The sequence below is a fragment of the Aegilops tauschii genome, chromosome 5, assembly GCF_002575655.3.
Source record: "Aegilops tauschii subsp. strangulata cultivar AL8/78 chromosome 5, Aet v6.0, whole genome shotgun sequence".
Lineage (NCBI taxonomy): Eukaryota > Viridiplantae > Streptophyta > Magnoliopsida > Poales > Poaceae > Aegilops > Aegilops tauschii.
The window spans coordinates 413,997,328-414,012,918 of NC_053039.3; positions in this window are offsets into that span (position 1 = coordinate 413,997,328).

Here is a 15,591-nt window from a genome sequence, read left to right on the forward strand (position 1 = left end):
GACAAAGATAATTCAACTAAGGACCCATCATGGTTATGATTTTGCTGTAAATCTGTGCAATTCTATGAACTCATCCAATTTTGGTTGCCTGAATTGGGAAGCCCTTTGCAAGGCGTATGATTTTCATGAGGGTATGCTTCTCACCTTCGATCTTGCTGATCCTGACATCGACGAAAATGATATGATCATTTGGGTCCTTGTTGACATGCTTCCAGTTCTACCGCTGTGTGAGTTTCTTAAACATAATTACTAAGTAATTTATATTGTTTATTTCAAAATATTTGACAGCTTATTTCCATTGACAACTTATTTTCATTCTTCAAAAAATGTACGGAAAATGGTAGACAGAACCTACTACTACAATGATGAAGCACAATTAACTTATAAGGAGCAAGATGGTCTTATCGCATTTTTTACTAATCTTGAGAATTACAATAGTTATTATCAAACTCCTCCACATTATGGTCAATACGTGCCACTAGTGCACGTGTTGAACTACGGTAACATCAATTGAGATATCATGGTAAGATTTTCTACTATTACGACATCCGTGCATCTTTTTGCATTAATTCTTCTAAAACTAAACTACATTGCTAACTACAAAGTTATTACTATGTTTTTGAACAGAAAATCCCGATGGATTGTGTGCCTCATCTGATGTTGCCGAGAGGTCGCGTTAATGTTATGAGCTTACGCCACCACGGCCAGGTCAGCCGCAGTATCCACATCACTCCTGTCCATACCGGATTTCTATAAGCGAGGAAGCCATGATAATAAATGATTTCAAAAAATGTTTGAACCATCGTAGAGAGCTACTTGGAAAAACATTGTGCGTAGGCTAAGACTTGGAGACAGGATGATCTCCGTTCTTTATTATGGAGAGTCAATTTTCGTTAATGGAGAGTCAATGCCTATCTTGTTTTATGATATTTTACCTAAGAGAGCGTAGAGTAGGTCCTATGAGAGGAGTAGGTCGTAGCTAGAATGTGTTATTATGTGCTACAATGTGTTAGAGTTGATGATGATGATGAGGAGTTATGATTATGACTAGTGACCAACTTGTTATATGATGTGACGAACATTGTTTGGTGGTGATGACAAGTGGTAATGAATATGCTATTTAAACAGACTATAGTTCATGATGAGTTGTTATTGTGTAAAATATATATCTATTTAAACATGTACAGCGCCAAAATGCTAAAAAAAATACGAATGTTAGCAGTAGCGCTGGCCTAAAAACGCACTACTAGTACTTGAACTTACCAGTAGCGCTGGCCTAAAAACGCGCTACTGCTACAAAATAGCTGTAGCGCCGTAGCAGTAGCGCTGGTGCCCGCGCTACTGGTAGCACAAAAACCAGCGCTACTGGTAAGCTTTTCTCTAGTGCAAGTGGGTGACTGAAGGAAATATGCCCTAGAGGCAATAATAAAGTTGTTATTTATATTTCCTTATATCATGATAAATGTTTATTATTCATGCTAGAATTGTATTAATCGGAAACTTAGTACATGTGTGAATACATAGACAAAACAGAGTGTCCCTAGTATGCCTCTACTTGACTAGCTCGTTAATCAAAGATGGTAGAGTTTCTCGACCATAGACATGTGTTGTCATTTGATGAATGGGATGACATCATTAGAGAATGATGTGATGGACAAGACCCATCCGTTAGCTTAGCATAAAGGACCGCTTAGTTTTATTGCTATTGCTTTCATCATGACTTATACATGTTCCTCTGACTATGAGATTATGCAACTCCCGAATACCGGAGGAACACCTTGTGTGCTATCAAACGTCACAACGTAACTGGGTGATTATAAAGATGCTCTACAGGTGTCTCTGATGGTGTTTGTTCAGTTGGCATAGATCGAGATTAGGATTTGCCACTTCGTGTATTGGAGAGGTATCTCTGGGCCCTCTCGGTAATGCTCATCACTATAAGCTTTGCAAGCAATGTGACTAATGAGTTAGTTACGAGATGATGCATTATGGAATGAGTAAAGAGACTTGCCAGTAACGAGATTGAACTAGGTATGATGATACCGACGATCGAATCTCGGGCAAGTAACATACCGATGACAAAGGGAACAACGTATGTTGTTGTGCGGTTTGACCGATAAAGATCTTCGTAGAATATGTAGGAGCCAATATGAGCATCCAGGTTCCGCTATTGGTTATTGACCGGAGATGTGTCTCGGTCATGCCTACAAGTTCTCAAACCCGTAGGGTCCGCATGCTTAATGTTCGATGACGATTCGTATTATGAGTTTATGTGATTTGATGTACCGAAGGTTGTTCGAAGTCCCCGATGATATCACGGACATGACGAGGAGTCTCGAAATGGTCGAGACATAAAGATTCATATATTGGAAGGCTACATTCGGAGACCGGAATGGTCAGGGTCGTTTCGGAGTACCGGGGGTTACCGGAACCCCCCCGGGAAGTTATTGGGCCTCATGGGCCTAGTTGTGGAAGAGAGGAGGCAGGATAAGGTGTGGCGCGCGCCCCCTAGCCCAAACCGAATTGAACTAGGGCTAGGGGGGCCGGTCCCGCTTTCCTTCTCTCCTCCCTCTCCTTCCCGCCTTCTCCTTGTGGAAGTAGAAAAAGGGGGGCCGAATCCTACTTGGAGTAGGATCCCCCCTTGGGCGCGCCTCCTCCTAGCCGGCCTCTGATACGTCTCCAACGTATCTATAATTTTTGATTGTTCCATGCTATTATTATTTGTTTTGGATGTTTATTGGGCTTTATTATGCACTTTTATATTATTTTTGGGACTAAGCTATTAACCTAGAGCCCAGTGCCAGTTTCTGTTTTTTTCCTTGTTTTTGAGTATCGCAGAAAAGGAAAACCAAACGAAGTCCAATTGACCTGAAACTTCACGGAGATTATTTTTGGACCAGAAGAAGCCCACGAAGCATCGGAGATGGCCAGAAGAGTCCCGAGGCACCCACGAGGGTGGGGGGCGCGCCCCCCTGCCTCGTGGCCGCCTCAGAGACCCCGCTGATTTGTTCCCGACGCCAAAACCTCTTATATATACAGAAATCCCCAGAACATAACCTAGATCGGGAGTTCCGCCGCCGCAAGCCTCTGTAGCCACCACAAACCAATCGGGACCCTGTTTCGGCACCCTGCCGAAGGGGGGATCCCTCACCGGTGGCCATCTTCATCATCCCGACACTCTCCATGACGAGGAGGGAGTAGTTCACCCTCGGGGTTGAGGGTATGTACCAGTAGCTATGTGTTTGATCTCTCTCTCTCGCGAGTTCTTGATTTGGCACGATCTTGATGTATCGCGAGCTTTGCTATTGTAGTTGGATCTTATGATGTTTCTCCCCCTGTACTCTCTTGTAATGGATTGAGTTTTCCCTTCGGAGTTATCTTATCGGATTGAATCTTTAAGGATTTGAGAACACTTGATGTATGTCTTGCGTGGGATACCCGTGGTGACAATGGGGTATTCTATTGATTCACTTGATGTATGTTTTGGTGATCAACTTGCGGGTTCCTTGACCTTGGGAATCTATGCATAGGGGTTGGGACACATTTTCGTCTTGACTCTCCGGTAGAAACTTTGGGGCACTCTTTGAGTTCTTTGTGTTGGTTGAATAGATGAATCTGAGATTGTGTGATGCATATCTTATAATCATACCTGCGGATACTTGTGGTGACATTGGAGTATCTAGGTGACATTAGGGTTTTGGTTGATTTGTGTCTTAAGGTGTTATTCTAGTACGAACTCTAGGATAGATTGGACGGAAAGAATAACTTCGTGTTATTTTACTACGGACTCTTGAATAGATTGATCAGAAAGGATAACTTTGAGGTGGTTTCGTACCCTACCATAATCTCTTCGTTTGTTCTATGCTATTAGTGACTTTGGAGTGACTCTTTGTTGCATGTTGAGGGATAGTTATATGATCCAATTATGTTATTATTGTTGAGAGAACTTGCACTAGTGAAAGTATGAACCCTAGGCCTTGTTTCAACGCATTGCAATACCGTTTGTGCTCACTTTTATCATTAGTTACCTTGCTGTTTTTATATTTTCAGATTACAAAAACCTTTATCTACCATCCATATTGCACTTGTATAACCATCTCTTCGCCGAACTAGTGCACCTATACAATTTACCATTGTATTGGGTGTGTTGGGGACACAAGAGACTCTTTGTTATTTGGTTGCAGGGTTGTTTGAGAGAGACCATCTTCATCCTACGCCTCCCACGGATTGATAAACCTTAGGTCATCCACTTGAGGGAAATTTGCTACTGTCCTACAAACCTTTGCACTTGGAGGCCCAACAACGTCTACAAGAAGAAGGTTGAGTAGTAGACATCAAGCAGTTTCTGGCGCCGTTGCCGGGGAGGCGAGTGCTTGAAGGTATATCTTTAGATCCTGCAATAGAATCTTTTTGTTTCTTGTTTTATCACTAGTTTAGTTTATAAAAGAAAACTACAAAAATAAATGGAATTGAGGGTGCCTCATATGCTTCATATTTTTAATATATTTCATGAACATAAGGATTCCGATAATTGTGCTCAATTCCTAGAGGAAGAATGCATTAGAATGTTTGGCACTAAATCTTTGAATGATGAGCATGATTGCAATGTTGTTAGTATGAACTCTTTCAATATCCATAGTACTAATGATGATTGCACTAGTCATGATGAAAATGTCTCCTATAAGCATGTCAATTTTTGTGGAGTGCATAGAGTTTGCAAGTACACACCAAATAGGGAAGATAGATTTTGCAAGAGGCATAAGTATTTAGAAACTAAATGGTTGCAAGAAAGGCTAGATGTTTGTGCTGAAAATTTAAATTTTCTTAATCATCCTTGTGAACTTTGCAATGAACGTGGTCATTTAAGTATCCAATGCAAATTGTTTCATGATCATATCATGTCCAAAAATTGTGATGACTTGATTTCCCTTGCACATCATAATGAACTTAGTTTGCTTTTGGGTTATGAAGAAATGAAACGTATAACTAAGGATATGCCAGAATTTGTCCTTGATAAAGTTCTTGATTTTGATCTAGAAGAAATTTTTATGTATTGTGCGGTGAATTTCATTGAAAATCCTTATATTTCAAATTACATAAAGACAAGAAAACAAATATAAGATGAAGAGAATACTAATTAAAGGGAAGAGATTTCCCAATATCCTCCTATTCTTTCTTATGATGAATCAGGTAACGAGGAGGAGCTTTCTATTCAACCAATCTCATTAATAAGGAGCTCCAAAAAGAGGGTTAAACCCACACATGATGTGAAGAAGAAAAAGAAAAGACGGAGAAGCAAAGGTAGAAAGGTATCCCTCCCAAATGATGTTGCTCCTATTACTTATTGTGATGATGATAATTGCTATACTATTGGTGCTATCCATACTATTAATGATGAGAGTGATTATGCTTATGATATGAAAAGGCCCAAGCTTGGGGATGCTATGTTTGATGAGAATGACATGTTTGAGAATATATTTGCTGCAATTAATGTTTGTCCCAAGCTTGGGGATGCTATGTTTAATGAAGATGATATTTTTAGCCTCCCAAGTTTTGATGAGCAAATTTATTATGATGATAGCATGCCTTCTGTTTATGATGATTATTGTGATGACACTTATGATATAAAAAGTAGTGATGATTATATTTATAAAACTTGTGATGATTATGATTACCCTTTTTCTGAACATTACTCTTTTAATGTGGAAACAATTTATAGTATTCGAGTCTCTTATGATTCTCCCACTATTGCGAATGAGAAGAATTTTGCTTATGTGGAGAGTAATAAAATTTCTATGCTTGTAGATCATGAAAATAATGCTTTATGTGCTGGTTATATGGTTTAATTAATTCATGATGCTACTGAAATTTATTATGAGAGAGGATCATATGCTTCTACGTATTGCAATAATATCAAGTTTCCTCTCTATGTGCTTAAAGTTTTAAAGTTATGCTTGTTTTGCCTTCCTATGCTAGTTGATTATTGTTCCCATAAGTTGTTTGCTCACAAAATCCCTATGCATAGGAAGTGGGTTATACTTAAATGTGTTAGTAATATTCTTCATGATGCTCTCTTTATGTTTCAATTCTTATCTTTTATGTGAGCATCATTGAAATCATCATGCCTAGCTAGGGGCGTTAAACGTTAGCGCTTGTTGGGAGGCAACCCAATTTTTATTTTTGTTCTTTGCCTTTTGCTACTGTTTAGTAATAAATAATTCATCTAGACTCTGTTTAGATGTGGTTTTATGTTTTAATTAGTGTTTGTGCCAAGTAGAACCTTTGGGAAGACTTGGGTGAATTCTTTGCGATCATGCTGTAAAAAACAGAAACTTAGCGCTCACGAGATTAGCTACCATTTTTTACTGGAGAGTGCTTTTAGGTTGATTATTTTTTCAGATGATTAATAGACAAATTCCTCAGGTCCAACAATTTATTTGAGAATTTTTGGAGTTACATAAGTATTCGAACGTTACAGATTACTACAGACTGTTCTGTTTTTGACAGATTCTGTTTTCTATGTGTTGTTTGCTTATTTTGATGAATCTATGAGTAGTATCGGAGGGTATGAACCATAGATAAGTTGGAATACAGTAGATATTACACCAATATGAATTTAGAATGAGTTCACAATAGTACCCTAAGTGGTGGTTCTATTTTCTTATACTAATGGAGCTTACGAGTTTTCTGTTGAGTTTTCTGTTGTGGAGTTTTCAAGTTTTGGGTAAAGATTCGATGGACTATGGAATAAGGAGTGGCAACAGCCTAAGATTTGGGATGCCACTCCAAGGTAATATTCAAGGAAAACCAAGAGCCTAAGCTTGGGGATGCCCCGGATGGCATCCCCTCTTTCTTCTTCGTTCATCGGTAACTTTACTTGGAGCTATATTTTTATTCACCACATGATATGTGTTTTTCTTGGAGCATCATTTTATTTTGTTTTGCTTGCTGTTTGAATAAAATACCAAGATCTGAAATTCTTAAATGTTAGAGAGTCTTCACATAGTTACATAATTATTCAACTACTCATTGATCTTCACTTATATCTTTTGGAGTAGTTTGTCATTTGCTCTAGTGCTTCACTTATATCTTCTTAGAGCATGGCGGTAGTTTTATTTTGAAGAAATTGTTGATCTCTCATGCTTCACTTATATTATTTTGAGAGTCTTTTAGAACAGCATGGTAATTTTCTTTGGTTATAAAATTTAGTCCTAATATGATAGGCATCCAAGAGGGATATAATAAAAACTTTCATATAAAGTGCATTGAATACTATGAGAAGTTTGCTACTTGATAATTGTTTTGAGATATAAAGATGGTGATATTAGAGTCATGCTTGTTGAGTAGTTGTGAATTTGAGAAATACTTGTGTTGAAGTTTGCAAGTCCCGTAGCATGCACGTATGGTAACCGTTGTGTGACAAATTTGTAACATGAGGTGTTCTTTGATTGTCATCCTTATGAGTGGCGGTCGGGGACGAGCGATGGTCTTTTCCTACCAATCTATCCCCCTAGGAGCATGCGCGTAATGCTTGGTTTTTGATGACTTGTAGATTTTTGCAATAAGTATGTGAGTTCTTTATGACTAATGTTGAGTCCATGGATTATACACACTCTCACCCTTCCATCATTGCTAGCCTCTTCGGTACCGTGCATTGCCCTTTATCACCTTGAGAGTTGGTGCAAACTTCGCCGGTGCATCCAAATCCCGTGATATGATACGCTCTATCACACATAAACCTCCTTATATCTTCCTCAAAACAGCCACCATACCTACCTATTATGGCATTTCCATAGCCATTCCGAGATATATTGCCATGCAACTTTCCACCGTTCCATTTATTATGACACGCTTCATCATTGTCATATTGCTTTGCATGATCATGTAGTTGACATCGTATTTGTGGCAAAGCCACCATGCATAATTTATCATACATGTCACTCTTGATTCATTGCTCATCCCGGTACACCGCCGGAGGCACTCATATAGAGTCATACTTTGTTCTAATATCGAGTTGCAATCTTTGAGTTGTAAATAAATAGAAGTGTGATGATCATCATTAATAGAGCATTGTCCCAAAATAAATAAAAAGAAAGGCCAAATAAAAAAAGGGGCAAAAAAGGCCCAAAAAAAGAGAAATAAAAGGGACAATGCTACTATCCTTTTTTCCACACTTGTGCTTCAAAGTAGCACCATGATCTTTATGATAGAGAGTCTCTTGTTTTGTCACTTTGATATACTAGTGGGAATTTTTCATTATAGAACTTGGCTTGTATATTCCAACAATGGGCTTCCTCAAATGCCCTAGGTCTTCGTGAGCAAGCAAGTTAGATGCACACCCACTTAGTTCCTTTTGTTGAGCTTTCATACATTTATAGCTCTAGTGCATCCGTTGCATGGCAATCCCTACTCCTTGCATTGACATCAATTGATGGGCTTCTCCCTAGCCCGTTGATTAGCCGCGTCAATGTGAGACTTTCTCCTTTTTTTGTCTTCTCCACACAACCCCATCATTATATTGTATTCCGCCCATAGTGCTATGTCCATAGCTCGCGCTCATGTATTGCGTGAAAGTTGCAAAGTTTGTGAATACTAAAGTATGAAACAATTGCTTGGCTTGTCATTGGGGTTGTGCATGATGGGAGCATTTTGTGTGACGAAAATGAAGCATGGCCAAACTATATGATTTTGTAGGGATGAGCTTTCTTTGGCTATGTTATTTTGAGAAGACATAATTGCTTGGTTAGTATGCTTGAAGTATTATTATTTTATGTCAATATTAAACTTTTGTCTTGAATCTTTCGGATCTGAATATTCTTGCCACAATAAAGAAGATTACATTGACAAATATGCTAGGTAGCATTCCACATCAAAAATTCTGTTTTTATCATTTACCTACTCGAGGACGAGCAGGAATTAAGCTTGGGGATGCTTGATACGTCTCCAACGTATCTATAATTATTGATTGTTCCATGCTATTATATTATCTGTTGTCGATGTTTATTGGGCTTTATTCTGCATTTTTCTATTATTTTTGGGACTAACCTATTAACCTAGAGCCCAGTGCCAGTTTTAGTTTTTTTTTCCTTGTTTTTGAGTATCGCAGAAAAGGAAAACCAAACGGAGTCCAATTGACCCGAAACTTCACGGAGATTATTTTTGGACCAGAAGAAGCCCACGGAGCATTGGAGATGGGCCAGAAGAGTCCCAAGGCACCCACGAGGGTGGGGGGCGCGCCCCCTACCTCGTGGCCGCCTCGGAGACCCCCTGACTTGTTCCCGACGCCAAAACCTCTTATATATACAGCAACTCCCAGAACATAACCTAGATCGGGAGTTCCGCCGCCGCAAGCCTCTGTAGCCACCAAAAACCAATCGGGACCCTGTTCCGGCACCCTGTCGGAGGGGGGATCCCTCACCGGTGGCCATCTTCATCATCCCGGCGCTCTCCATGACGAGGAGGGAGTAGTTCACCCTCGAGGCTGAGGGTATGTACCAGTAGCTATGTGTTTGATCTCTCTCTCTCTCTCTCTCTCTCTCTCTCTCGCGTGTCCTTGATTTGGCACGATCTTGATGTATCGCGAGCTTTGCTATTATAGTTGGATCTTATGATGTTTCTCCCCCTCTACTCTCTTGTAATGGATTGAGTTTTCCTTTCGAAGTTATCTTATCGGATTGAGTCTTTAAGGATTTGAGAACACTTGATGTATGTCTTACGTGGGATACCCGTGGTGACAATGGGGTATTCTATTGATTCACTTGATGTATGTTTTGGTGATCAACTTGTGGGTTCCGTGACCTTGGGAATCTATGCATGTGGGTTGGCACACGTTTTCGTCTTGACTCTCCGGTATAAACTTTGGGGCACTCTTTGAAGTTCTTTGTGTTGGTTGAATAGATGAATCTGAGATTGTGTGATGCATATCGTAAAATCATACCCGCGGATACTTGTGGTGACATTGGAGTATCTAGGTGACATTAGGGTTTTGGTTGATTTGTGCCTTAAGGTGTTATTCTAGTACGAACTCTAGGATAGATTGAACGGAAAGAATAGCTTCGTGTTATTTTACTACGGACTCTTGAATAGATCGATCAGAAAGGATAACTTTGAGGCTGGTTTCGTACCCTACCATAATCTCTTCGTTTGTTCTCCGCTATTAGTGACTTTGGAGTGACTCTTTGTTGCACGTTGAGGGATAGTTATATGATCCAATTATGTTATTATTATTGAGAGAACTTGCACTAGTGAAAGTATGAACCCTAGGCCTTGTTTCAACGCATTGCAATACCGTTTGTGCTCACTTTTATCACTAGTTACCTTGCTGTTTTTATATTTTCAGATTACAAAAACCTTTATCTACCATCCATATTGCACTTGTATCACCATCTCTTCGCCGAACTAGTGCACCTATACAATTTACCATTGTATTGGGTGTGTTGGGGACACAAGAGACTCTTTGTTATTTGGTTGCAGGGTTGTTTGAGAGAGACCATCTTCATCCTACGCCTCCCACGGATTGATAAACCTTGGGTCATCCACTTGAGGGAAATTTGCTACTGCCCTACAAACCTCTGCAGTTGGAGGCCCAACAATGTCTACAAGAAGAAGGTTGAGTAGTAGACATCAGCCTCCTCCTCCCTCCCTCCTTTATATACGTGGGGAAGGGGGCACCCAAAGGCACAACAGACAATCTCTTAGCCATGTGCGATGCCCCCTCCACAATTTCACACCTCGGTCATATCGTCGTAGTGCTTAGGCGAAGCCCTGCGCCGGTAACTTCATCATCACCGTCACCACGCCGTCGTGCTGACGGAACTCTCCCTCGGCCTCAGCTAGATCAAGAGTTCGAGGGACATCACCGAGCTGTACGTGTGCAGATCGCGGAGGTGCCGTGCGTTTGTAACTTGACCGGTTGGATCGCGAAGACGTTCGATTACATCAACCGCGTTACTAAACGCTTCCGCTTTCAGTCTACGAGGGTACGTGGACACACTCTCCCCGCTCGTTGCTATGCTTCTCCTAGATAGATCTTGCGTGATCGTAGGAATTTTTTTGGAAATACTACGTTCCCCAACATCTTGATTGTTCCATGCTGTTATATTATCATTCTTGGATGATTTATAACCATTTTATATTCATTTTATATCATTTTTTAGGACTAACCTATTGACATAGTGCCAAGTGCCAGTTGCTGTTTTTGCATGTTTTTTAATCGAAGAAAATCAATATCGAACGGAGTCCAAACACCGTGAACCTTTTTGGAGATTTTTTATGGACCAGAACACCCAAGATGGGCCAGAGCAGCACCTGGGGGGGTGCCCAGAGGGGGGCACAACCCACCAGGGCGCGCCAGTGGGCCCTGGCGCGCCCAGGTGGGTTGTGCCCACCTCGGTGGCCTCCCGGACCCCCTCTTTGCACTATAAATTCCCAAATATTCCGAAACCCTTCGGGGTTAACCTAGGTCAGAAGTTCCACCGCCGCAAGGCTCTATAGCCACCGAAAACAAATCTAGACCCTTTCTGGTACCCTACCGGAGGGGGGAATCATCTCCTGTGGCCATCTTCATCATCCCGGCGGCAACCACAATGAGGAGGGAGTAGTCCACCCTCGGGGCTGAGGGTTTGTACCAGTAGCTATGTGTTTAATCTCTCTCTCTCTCTCTCTCTCTCTCGTGTTCTTGAGATGTCACGATCTTGATGGATAGCGGGCTTTGTTAATATAGTCGGATCATATGGTGTTTTCCCCTCTCTATCATGTTGTGATGAATTGAGTTTTTCCCTTTGAGATTTCGTTGTTATCGGATGGAATACTTTTATGGATTTGAGAACACTTGATATATGTCTTGCAATTGAATACTCGTGGTGACAATGGGGTATCGTATTGATTCACTTGATATATGTTTTGGCACTCAACTCGCGGATTCCCGAGGTGACATTGGGGTAATCTATGCATAGGGGTTGATGCACGTTCTTGTCTTTGTTTCTCCGGTAGAAATCTTGGGGCACTCTTTGAAGTTCTTTGTGTTGGATTGAGTATTATGAATATGAATTTGCTTTAGTGTTATTTTAGTACGAACTCTAGGATAGATCGAACGGAAAGTATAGCTTTGTGTTATTTTATTATGAACTCTTGAATATATCAAACGGAAAGAATAGCTTTGAGGTGGTTTCGTACCCTACAAACAATTTATTCTTATGTTCTCCGCTAGATAGGAACTTTGGGGTGATTCTTCGTCGCACTTTGAGGGGTGGTTATATGATCCAATTATGTTAGCATTGTTGAGAGGTTGCACTAGTGAAAGTATGGACCCTATGCCTCATTTTCAAGCATTGCAATACCGTTTTTGTGCCCGTTTACTATTTGCTACCTTGCTGTTTTTTTATTCAGATTATAAAAAATATATTTCTACCAACAATATTACAATTTTATCACCATCTCTTTGCCGAACTAGTGCACCTATACAATTTGCCATTGTATTGGGTGTGTTGGGGACACAAGAGATTCCTTGTATTTAGTTGCAGGGTTGATTGAGAGAGACCATCTTCATCCTACACCTCCCACGGATTGATAAACCTTAGGTCATCCACTTGAGGGAAAATTGCTACTGTCCTACAAAACTCTGCGCTTGGAGGCCCAACACGAGTCTAAAAGAATAAAGTTGCGTAGTAGACATCAAGCTCTTTTCTGGCGCCGTTGTCGGGGAGGTGAGTGCATGAAGGTATATCTTTAGATCTTGCAATTGAATCTTTTAGTTTCTTGTTTTATCACTAGTTTGGTTTATAAAAGAAAACTACATAAAAAATGGAATTGAGGCTGCATCATATTATTGATCATCTTTATAATATCTTTCTTGAAAATGATGGATCGGAAAATTGCGCTCAGTTGGTAGAAGAAGAAGTCAATAAAATGTGTGGCACAAAATATTTGAATGATGAGCATGATTGCAATGTTGTTAGCATGAATTCTTTGAGTATCCATGATGCTAATGATATGAGCCATAAGCTTGGGGATGCTATATTTGATGAATATGATATTTTTAGTCCCCCAAGTTTTGATGAGAAAATTTATTATGATGATTGCATGCCTCCTATTTTTGATGATTATATTGATGAAAGTGGATTTGGAGAGGTCATGACTTAATTTAATGATGATTCCAGTATGTTGGAAGAAGCCACAATTGATTATGACAACAAAGTTCCTATCTATGATGATTATGGTGATGACATGTATGCTTTAAAGAATAATGATAGCCGTAAAACTTGTCATCATGCATTTAATTTTCAATCACATGATAGTTATTTTGTTGAGTTTGCTCCCACTACTATTCATGAGAATAAATTTTCTTATGTGGAGAGTAATAAAATTTCTACGCTTGTGGATCCCGAAAAGAATGCTTTTTATGTGATAGTTATATTGTTGAATTCATTCATGATGTTACTGAAAATTATTATGAGAGTGGAACATATGCATCTACATATCTCAATAATATCAAGTTTCCTCTCTATGTGTTGAAAATCTTGAAGTTTTGCTTGTTTTGCCTTCCTATGCTAGTTGATTCTTGTTCCTATAAATTGTTTGCTCACAAAATCCGTATGCATAGGAATTGGGTTAGACTTAAATGTGCTTGTCATGTTCTTCATGATGCTCTCTTTGTGTTTCAATTCTTATCTTTTATGCGAGCATCATTAAAATCATCATGCCTAGCTAAAAGGCATTAAAGAAAAGCGCTTGTTGGGAGACAACCCAACACTTTTACCTACTGTTTTTGTGTGTTCACATGATTATGCTACTGTATTGATCATGTTTTATTGCTTTTGTTTCAATAAAGTGCCAAGTAAAGCACTTGCTGAAAAACAAAAACTTTTGCGCTCACGAAAATAATTATCATTTTTAACAGAAGAGTGATTTTGAGTTTATTCTTTTTGCATAAGATTAATATACAAATTACTCACATGTTCCTAAGTTTTTAATAATTTTTGGAGTAGCAGAAGTATGGTAGTTATCCAGATCATTACAGACTGTTCTGTTTTTGACAGATTCTGTTTTCAATGCATAGTTTGCTTGTTTCCTAGTTCCTATGCCTTATATTGCTCAATATAAATTGTGGAAATGATATGCTACAGTAGGCATTGTGTGTAAAAAATTATTAGTGTTGTCTTTGACAGTACCAAAGTGAAATGGTTTGCTCTTTATCATACTAACCTATCTCACAAAGTTCCGTTAAGTTTTGTGTGATTGAAGTTTTCAAGTTTTGGGTGAGATGTTGATATGAGGAGAATAAGGAGTGACAGGACCCTAAGCTTGGGGATGCCCAAGGCACCCCAAGGTAATAATCAAGGAAGATCCAAGCAACTAAGCTTGGGGATTCCCCGGAAGGCATCCCCTCTTTCGTCTCCAACATTCTTGGTAACCTCACTCGAAGCCATGTTTTCATTCGTCACATGATATGTGTTTTGCTTGGAGCATCATTTTATTTTGTTAGGATTTGCATGATGTTATTTATAATAATGTTTTGCATCTTTTACTTCAATAAAAGTGGCAAGTATAGCCTTTACCATGCTTATTTTACAAGTCTACATGTTGCTGTTTGAAACAGAAAGTTTATCGATGTTGGAAAAATTCCCTAGAAAAGTCAGAATGTGATAAAATGCTGAAACTTTTCCCAAAATAAACTCTGATAAATTTTCTAAAGTTTGATTATTTGTTTGGAATTTTTTGAGTTAGGGAAGTATGATGAATATTGCATTCTTTACAGAATGTACTATTTTGGTAGATTGCTGTTATGTTTGCATTGTTTGCTTGTTTAATAATTCTATTTGAAGGATAGGAGTATCAAATATGCAGAGGCATTTAGTATGCAATGTTGAATAATAATTTTAGTGATTTGCTACAGTAGATAATGATATGGTTTTTGCATTGGTTTATACTAACTTATCTCACGAGTTCTTGTTGAGTTTTGTGTGGATGAAGCTTTTGAGATTTAGGGAAACGTGATATAAAAGGAATTAAGGAGACACAAAATCTCAAGCTTGGGGATGCCCAAGGCACCCTGAAACAATATTTCAAGAAGTCTCAAGCATCTAAGCTTGGGGATGCCCCGGTAGGCATCCCACCTTTCTTCTTCAACAATTATCGGTTAATATCGGTTGAGCCTAAGTTTTTGCTTCTTCACATCACTACTAGAAAAAAGGCTGTTAGTGGCGCACCAGTTTTTGCTATTAATGGCGCACTATAGGTGCGCCACTATTAAGACGCCACTAGTAACAAATAGTAATGGCGCACCTCTGGTGCGCCATTAGTATCCCAGATAATAGTGGATAATAGTGGCGCACCACATAGAAGTGTGCCATTACTAACAAATTTTTTAATTTTTTTTCATCAATTTTTTTTCATTTTTTTTTCAGATTTTTTTTCTTTTTTTCTTAATCTCGGGTCACTATGGCTTAATCTCGGGTCAATATGCTTAATCTCAAGTCAAATCGCACTCCGTGGTCAAACTTTCCGGAAGGTCACCCATCCTCACACTACTCCAGCCCGAGCACGCTTAACTTCGCAGTTCTATCCAACCCCAGGACCAGCTCACTTAACAGG